Source organism: Hylobates moloch, unplaced genomic scaffold (assembly GCF_009828535.3).
Source record: "Hylobates moloch isolate HMO894 unplaced genomic scaffold, HMol_V3 SCAFFOLD_14, whole genome shotgun sequence".
In the NCBI taxonomy this organism is placed as follows: domain Eukaryota; kingdom Metazoa; phylum Chordata; class Mammalia; order Primates; family Hylobatidae; genus Hylobates; species Hylobates moloch.
Genome location: NW_026652289.1, coordinates 41,320,514 through 41,330,006, shown reverse-complemented (window position 1 = coordinate 41,330,006; position 9,493 = coordinate 41,320,514).

The window sequence follows — 9,493 nt, the reverse complement described above, 5'->3', positions numbered from 1 at the left end:
ATATGTACAAGACACACACCCCGCCTTCAAGGTAGGCTCAGATCTCTCTACAGGCAACTGTCCTAGGAAGCAGATCCTTCAGGAGGCACGAGGTGGCTGTGGAGGAGGCGGCACAGAGCATAGAATGAAAGGAACCTACAGCACAATGAGGGAAATTTAGGAATCAGCGTGGAAAGCAACTTAAAGGTCATGAGGTCCAACTGCCTGTTCCCACACTTGAATCAAAGCCAGCTCCAATGAGTCTGGTCTATTTACCTTACTCCAGGGATGAGTCCCAACCTGGACTAGGGAGGCCAACTTCCCCTCTGCCAATAGCTCAGTTAGAAAATGCTCCTGCTCAAACTCGAGGAAGTGCTAGGGCAGGCTTTCTAGACTGTCAGGATGATTGAAGGCAGACCTCCCAGAGAAGAGAGATTGGGGGGTTATAATGCAGGGTAAGTGAACATGGTCTTGGGTGGTTTGGGTTGTCATCTGCCAAGGGCAAGGACTGGTCTCGATGACCAGATGACCTCCTGGCCACACCAGCTTTGTGTCCCACATTTTATGCACACGTTGTACATGACCTGTTTCCAACCCAGGCTGAGGTCCAGCTACTGCCGAGGATCTCAGAGCACACTCATGACAGCCAGCATGGTGCTGAGGGCAGAGTGAAGGATGGAGGTGGATGGAGAGACAGGGTTGTCTTCTCTCCATCTCACAGCCATTGCCGCATCCAGACACTTACTGCCTTTTCGGTAGGGTACTATGATAACTTCCAACTGGTTCCAGAAGTCATCCTATTTCTACTCCAGCCCTTTCTCCACACCACTGCCAAATTAATAATCTACTGCAGCTACTCCCCAGCTCAAAAACCATCCATAGATCCCCACTGCCTGCACAGTGAGATTCAATCTATATGCAAAACTCTATTATCTGACCCCCACTCTTTCCCTAGTTCTTCCTACTCTCCAGACATATAGAAACATGTGATGTCTCCCAATACTTGTCTCATGCTTTCCCACCTCCCTGTCTTTGTTCAAATAATGCCCTCTGTTACCATCTCTCTCTTCCAGATCCCCACATGCCCCAATTTTACCCATATTCAAGGTGATGCCTCTGCTGGCCACCCATTCAGAAGTAACCCTTCTCTCCTCTGGCTTTCACTTGTATCTTTCATATGGAAGTTAGCATTTTAATCTTTTATAATTATTTATGACTCTAGGGTATGAGCCTTGTAGATTGTCCTTCACATTTATCTGAACATCACCATAACAAGCAATGACTACTAGTCGATGGGTGTTCAGGACACACCTTGGGTCTTAGGTCACCTTCTGTCACTCATCAACTATGTTTCCTCAACTAAGCCCCAATTGAAGGTCTTAGTTTTCTCATCTGTAAACTGGAGCTAATAATACCTTCCCAGGGTTATATGTGCATCAAAAAGCTAATGAAGAGGATCCTACACTCCCTGCCAAAAGTGATGATTAAAGGTGAAATGAGGCCAGGCACAGTGGCTCACACCTGTAATCCCAGCACTTTGGGAGGCTGAGGCAAGAGGATCACTTGAGGCCAGGAGTTTGTGACCAGCCCGGTCAACATGGTGAAACCTCATCTCTACTAAAAATACAAAAATTAGCTGGGTGTGGTTGCGCATGCTTGTAATCCCAGCTTCTCTGGAGGCTGAGGCATGAGAATTGCTTGAACTTGGGAGCCAGAGGTTGCAGCGAGCCAAGATCGCACCACTGCACTCCAGCCTGGGCGACAAATTGAGACTCCATCTCAAAAAAAAAAAAAAAGAAAAGAAAAGAAAAGAAAAGTGAAATGAACAGCGGGATCTCCAGGTTCAGTGAGTGAAATGGAATAGAAAAAACTGAAATGGGTAAAGTGAGGAAGTCTCTGCTCTCTCACTTGGGCTTTAGGTAAAGTTTGCTGTCTGCCCAAAGTTTGCATTCTGGATGGTGGGGTTAGAACAAATGCAAGGCTAGAAGCTTCACTTTATGTTCCTCCTAGGAATGCTCACCCTTAGGAAGGATGCTAGGCCCTGCCTCCACTCCTGGAAGCCCAGGTCGGGTCTCCCTCGCCACTCTCACCTCACCTCACCTCACCCCCACAGTTTCCCCTCCCTGTGGGGCCCAAGCCTTGCCTGTCTCCTGCTAGGGGTCTTGGACTCCCCAGGTGGCTGCACCAAGGTGCTCAGTCTCATAGCCAAGTGGGCCAGACCCTGAAACTACCCCTCTGTCTGCCAATTGTTCGCTGCTATCTCTCCCTCTCTGTACGAATATTATTGCCAGCAATTAGCACAAAGATCCTTTCCCACTCTAGTTAAGATCCCGAGCTGCAGTTAAATGCTCCCAGATCCCATTTAAAGGATTTTAAATGCAATTCATTCTGACTCATTAAATAATCCCATGGACGGCTTTCTTTGCTTTTACCACCTTAGAAGCCTCTTTCCAGAAAAGAAAACAATAAATGAGGGTGTGTTGGAAGTGAGGAGAGCAGCCTGGTCTGGAAGAGGGAAGGAGAAGGCTTCTGTCCTGGCCTCACCAGCTCCTGGTTTTGCATTTTGCTCTCTCCCTCTGGCTCCCACCCATGCCCTCCTCCTGCTCTCTCCCTCCATCCTTTTCTCTCGGAAATGACTTCACCTGACAGCTATGGATTTAGAGCTTTTTTGCCAATTACTTATGCCCAGTGAGAAAATAGGTTTCTAATGTCTGCCCTTGTTCCGCCCAGCCTGGCTACCTTACTGTGAAGCGAGCCCACAGCCCTCACTCCCTGAGCAGCCGGTGCCCACTGCCCAGGCTGGGGAGGATGGGATGAGGACAGCTGGAAGGGGTAGGAGAGGCGCAGAGGCTTCGGTCTCAAGGGTAGCACCCTTGTTACAGAGTTGGTGTAACAGCCTGTGAGATCTGTGTTCCCTCATCACCCAGCGCAACATACCCATTCATTCATTCTCCATTAATTATCAAGATTTACCAAGCATTTACTGTGTACCAGGCACCTGGCAACCATTTTCTGTGTATTAATGTACTAAATCCTTGAAGCAATCCAGTAAGGTAGATGCTATTACAATGTCATTTTTACAGAGAGGGAAATTAAGCCTCCACAGCTTAATGTATCACCCAAAAATCACACAACTAGTAAATGCTTCTGAGAGTTGAGCAGGGAGATGAGCATGAACCCAGGCACTGTTGTTCCAGAACTTCTAGATATGCATAACCACTCCTGTGCACTGCCTTTTGCTATACCAATAGGAGATGGTACAGGGCCCTGCCACACCTGGAGAGGCCTCAGCCAGCCAAGGTCCTTGCCACACCACAACTCACATTCTACCTGGAGACACAATTATTTCAACTGTTTTTGTATGACATGTCACATGGTCTGGTGAGGGCTGTGACTGAGGCTTGTGCAAAGTGCTATGGGAACTCAGGGAGCAGGGCCATCCATTCTGCCTGGGGAAGAGAAGCCAGATTGGGAAAGGTGACAAGAGGAGATGGCATATCATCCAGGCCTTGAAGGCTATGGAGGAAATCATCAGATGAAGGAGGGAGGGGAAGGGCATTCCCGGGAGAGGGAACAGCATGAACAAAGGCTTGGAGGCTTAAAAGGGCCTGGTGCTTAGGTAGCATCCTCCTACGCAAGATGCAAACCCCGAGTGTGGCAGGGGATTTATTGCAATAATTTTTACTGTAGACCAGCTTTTGAGAGGAGGCAATTCTGCCTCCCAGCACACTTAGGCCAATGTCTGCAGACATTGTTGGTTGTCACAACTGGGTGGAGGGGGTGCTACTGGCCTCTAGTAGGTAGAGGCCAGTGATGGTGCTAAACATCCTAAACAGTGCAGGACAGCTCCCCACAACCAGGAATTACCCAGCCCACAAATCTCAATAGAGCTGAGCTGGAGAAACCCTGATCCAAAGAAAGGATTGCAGTAAGGCATGCAGAGGAAAGCATGGCTAATTCCAGTTAAAGAAATCAGAAGAGGGTTCACGGAAAAGAGGTATTTAAGAAGATCACACAAATGGGGAGGATGTGGATGCGTGAGGATGAGGGAGAAGAATTACCAGCACAGGAGAGAACTTGAGCAAGACCTAGAAGGTGCAAAGTGAGGGGTGTGTTCAAGGAACTGTGCGCTTCATTGTGTACAGCATTCATGAGAAGGAGTAATAGAAAATGGCTGAAAAAGTCGTTTCAGGTTAGATGTTTATGAGCCTTAAAGCAAGTGAGAAAGAGTCAGTAAGGGCTGGGCGCAATGGCTCACGCCTGTAATCCTAGCACTTTGGGAGGCCAAGGCAGGTGGATCACGAGGTCAGGAGCTTGAGACCATCCTAGCCAACATGGTGAAACCCCCCTCTCTATTAAAAATACAAAAATTAGCTGGATGTGGTGGCCCACGCCTGTAGTCCCAGCTACTTGGGAGGCTGAGGCAGGAGAAACACTTGAACCTCGGAGGCAGAGGTTGCAGTGAGCTGAGATTGCGCCACTGTACTCCAGCCTGGTGACAGAGCAAGACTCCGTCTCAAAAAAAAAAAGAAAAGAAAGAGTCAGTAAGGCAATGGAGAGCCACAGAAGGGCTTGGAGCATCAAGAGACAGGATCAGAGATGCACTTTAATTAATCAGGCTTTAATTAATTAATCAGCCAGTGCGCGGAGAGGCTGGAGGAGGGGAGACCAGTTAGGAGGCCATTTCAGTGTTCCTGGCAGGAGTTCCAGCCAACCTGAACTTGCATAGTGGCAGCCTTGCTCCACTCGCTAAATTGAGAGTTTACCCTGTGCCAGGCCCAGTGCTAAGCATATAATACAAAACTGAGCTTCATTTTACCCAATAGACAGTTCCCTGGGAGATACGAAAAACAAACTCCTGTCAATTAATTTAAAATTTAAATGTAATTTGATATTTTAATATGTTAAAACATGCATTACTTTTATAATTAAAAATACAAGAATTTTTTAAAAATGGAAACCACGATTTATGCAAAAAGATTTTATTACACTATTTTCTAAAATAACAATGTGTTTGCCATCAGGGGATCACCAATGTCATATCAGGCACTGCACGGGGTGATTTACATGAAAACAACCAAGTGTTTTCTTTTCTTTTTTTTTTTTTTTAAGAAAAGGAGAGTTTGCTTTTAAAAGACTGGCATATAGTAACTGTCCAATAAAATATGTTGAGTAGGCCAGGCACGGTGGCTCATACCTGTAATCCCAGAACTTTGGGAGGTCAAGGCGGGCAGATCACCTGAGGTCAGGAGTTCGAAACCAGCCTGGTCAACATGGTAAAACCCCATCTCTACTAAAAATAGAAAAATTAGCCAGGCATGGTGGTGCACACCTGTAATCTCAGCTACTCGGGAGGCTTAGACAGGAGAATCGCTTGAACCCAGGAGACAGAGGTTGCAGTGAGCCGAGATCATGCCACTGCACTCCAGCCTGGGCGACAGAGCGAGACTCCATCTAAAAAAAAAAATATATATATATATATATATATAACAAATTATTTAATTCATGTGAATTAGAATGTTAGAATGGAAGGGCACCTGATTGATACTGGGCTCGGGTATAAGTAAGAAACACCACATTCATACATGAGTGCTGATCATGCTGGGCTGGCCTCCCAAGTGAATGGAGTTAAGCAATGGGAGGTGGGGCTGGAGCTGTTTCAATCCATCCTGCCCCAGATCAGGCCCTAGAATCTAGGAGAGCTGTGACCGCAATAGATGAACCATGTCCCAGCAGGGAGTCAGGAAGAGGGACACCAAGGTGAGAATCAAGAAAGGTAGGATAGATTAAAGCTTTTGTGAAGCCACCAGAGCTTTATTAAATAAATAGCGGAAAACTCAAATGCTTGCTCTGAAACAAAGAACCTCAAAGTCTCAGTGGCATACGGTAACAAGCCTGTCAAATTCTCCCACATGAGTTTGAGGGTGCCTAGGGATGGCTCTGCTCCATACACCCCTCATCCGCCAGGTGCCAGTGAGCTAGCAGGCAGGTTTTTTTCAGGGCAATGACAGATGTTCAAGAGAGCAAGACCAACTGCACAAGGCCCCCCAAGCTCCTGCTTGCATCACATCTACTAATATCCAGCCAGCCAAAGCAAGTCAGGTGGCTTAGCCAAAAGGCAAGGAGCAGGGAAATACACTTGCCCTCTTGTGGAAGGAATTACAAAGCTGCCCGGTAAAGGGCATGGATACATGCAGGGGTAGAGGATTAAGGGTAATCATCAACCATGCAGTCTCAGCCCAGCAACTATTAACACTTGCAGTTTCCTATTTTCATATAACAAATTTGCTTAAAATGGGCACTGTGGCAAACAAACAGGGGCTGTTTGCAATGGATGAATCCTCTCTCCCCTGAGATTCTGAATGGGATCACAGGAGAGAAGCAGAGGATGGGGAGAGAACATTGACCTACAAGCTGGAAGCCTTGGATCTTATCAATGTTCTTGATACTCAGCCTGCTGTGCTTCACCTTTATTTAACACTGACCTAACCCTAACCTAAACCTCAGTCCTTTGACACTGTTGGCCTCTTCTTTCTTCTTGAAACTGTCTTCGCTCTTTTTTCAGAACGTCTTTCTCTTGCTGTTTTTATCCTGAGCCTGCCCCTTGAGCAGTTCCTTCTCTGTTCCCTTTGAAGGTTTCTTTTCTGCCACCTGCTCCTGAAATACCAGTGGTCTTCAGGTTTCTGTCTGGAGGCTACCATGTTAAGTGAAATAAACTGAACACAGAAAGACAAATACTGCATGTTCTCACTCATATGTGGGAGTTAAAAAGTGAATCTCATTTAGATGGAGAGTAGATTGGTGGTTACCAGAAGCCAGGAATGTTAGGCGGGAGCGGGGTGAAGAGAAGCCGATTAATGGGTACAAATACATGGTTTGAGAGAAGGAATAAGACCTGGTGTTAGATCAGTGGGGTGACTATAATTTACAGTAATCAATTATATATTTCAAAATAGCTAGAAGAGAATAATTCGAACAGTTCTAGCACAAAGAAAAGATAAAAATATTTAAGGTGATGATATCTCAAGTACACTTATTTGATGGTTACGAGTTATATCAATGTACTAAATTATCACATGTAACTGAAACTATGTACTAGTACATCTATTATGCATCAATAAAGAAAACTTAATTTGAATAAAATGGAAAACTTCTATTTCAAAAAAAGAAAAGGGGCAGTCCCAAAGAGCTGATTCCTGGAGGCTGTTCTCACACAATAAGGTTTCAAGAAAGATATTTGTCTGCCCTGTGCTGACCCCACTGGGCCAGAGGAACTGAGCCTGCATTGCATTTTCCCACCTCCCCGCACAGAGTTCATTCTGGGTTTCCTGTTCATAGGTGTTCTCACTGCGTGCACCTGGCTGCCTGACACTGCTTGAGCACAGTGGGATGGATGGGGTGGGGTGGACTTGCTTTTGTAAAGGAGTAAGAAGAGCCTGGAGGGACACGATGAGCTCTCCCTGAGGGCTGGGAGGCATTAGACACACTGCCAGTGAGGAGGACGCTGGGTTCTTCCCCTCTTTTTCCCTTTCAATAGCCTCCAGTTCCATTCATCTTGCTGAAAGTGACAGGAATTGATTCCCCTTTATGGATGAATAGTATTCCATTGTGTATATGTACCACATTCCCTTTATGCATTCATCCTTTGATGAGCACTTAAGTTGACTCCATATTTTGGCAATTGTAAATAGTGGTGCAAAAAACATGGGCGTGCAGAGGTCATTTTGATACATTGATTCACTTTTAAAAATAGATAAATACAGAAGTGGAATTGCTGGATCATATGGAAGTTCTAGTTTTAGTTTTTTGAGGAACCTCCATACTGTTTTCCACAGTGGCTGTACTAATTTACATTCCCACTGACAGTGTATGAGGATTTCCTTTTCTCCACATTTTCATCAGCCTGGGACTGCCTATTTTCAAGGTCTCAACCCCTGTCCTTGCTTCACAAACCTCATTTAGAGTTGAAGAATCGCTAAATCAGAGATATTGTTCTGACCCTCGTTGCCTAGTTGGAGGGTCTTCCAAAAAACCTGCATTCTCATCCACTGCTGATGGAAGTAGAAAATGATACAATCTTGCCGTTGAGACATTTGGCAAGAAGTGTTTGACCTTCATGTCCACCTCTAAGAATTCATTCAGGAATGTGGTTTGATGGTTAATTTTTTGCTTTTATTGTTATTATTATTTTGAGACAGGGTCCCACTCTATTGCCCAGGCTGGAGTGCAGTGGCATGATCTCAGCTCCCTGCAACCTCTGCCTCCTGTGCTCAGGTGATCCTCAGCCTCCCAAGTAGCTGGGAGTACAGGAGTTCACCACCACGCCCAGCTAATTTTTGTATTTTTTGTAGAGATGGATTTTCGCCATGTTGCCCAGACTGGTCTCGAACTCCTGGACTCAAGCGATCTGCCCACCTCTGCCTCCCAAAGTGCTAGGATTATAGGCGTGAGCTACCTCGCCCAGGCTATTATTATTTTTAATTGACATAATAATTGTACATATTTATGGGGTACAGTGTGATATTTTGATACATGTATACAATGTGTAATGATCATCCTAGGGTAATTAGCATATCCATCACCTCATTTATCATATCTTTGTATTGGGAACATCCAAAATCCACCCTTAGAGCTATTTAAAAAGATACAGTAAATTATTGTCAATTATATTCACCCTATAGTGCTATCATGATGGTTAATATTATACATCAACTTGACTAGGCTAAGGGATGCCCAGATAGTGTATGAAACATTATTTCTGGTTCTGTCTGTGAGAGTGTTTCTGGAAGAGATTAGCATTGGAATCAGCAGACTGAGTAAGAAGATCTGCCCTCACCCAATGTGGGAGGGCCTCAGTAGAACAAAAAGGCAGAGGAAGAGCGAATTTGCTCCCTCCTATGGAACTGGGACATCTTCTATTGCCTTGGGACATCAGAGCCCCTGATTCTCAGGCCATCAGACTCCAGGCATCAAAACCCCTCACATGTAAACAGTTCTCAGGCCTTGGGACTCAGATTGAACTGCACCACTGGCTTTTCTGGTTCACTAGCTTGCAGACGGCATGCCGTGGGACTTCTCAGCCTCCATAATCATGTGAGCTAACTCCTATAATAAATCTTTTCTTATCTATCTCTCTATATATATCCTACTGGTTCTGTTTCTCTGGAGAACCCCGACTAATACATGTGGCAAGAGATGAAACTCAAAGAATGTTCATCGAACACTATTCATAAAAATAAAAAATGAAAACAATGTAAATTCCAAAATAAGGATGAATTACATAAATTCTTACAGTATTATTAAATGGGTTACCATGCAACTGTTAAAATACCAAGGTTTGGGAATAGATAATTACATGGAAAATGCTTACGGAATGTTATTAAGTTTAAAAGCAGACCAAAAATGTCTATACATACAATCCATTTTGCAGTATATATAAATGTATCCTAAATGTATCTATAAGCATAGAAAAGAGACTGATAGGATAAACAGAAAACTGTGAGTGGTTATTTCT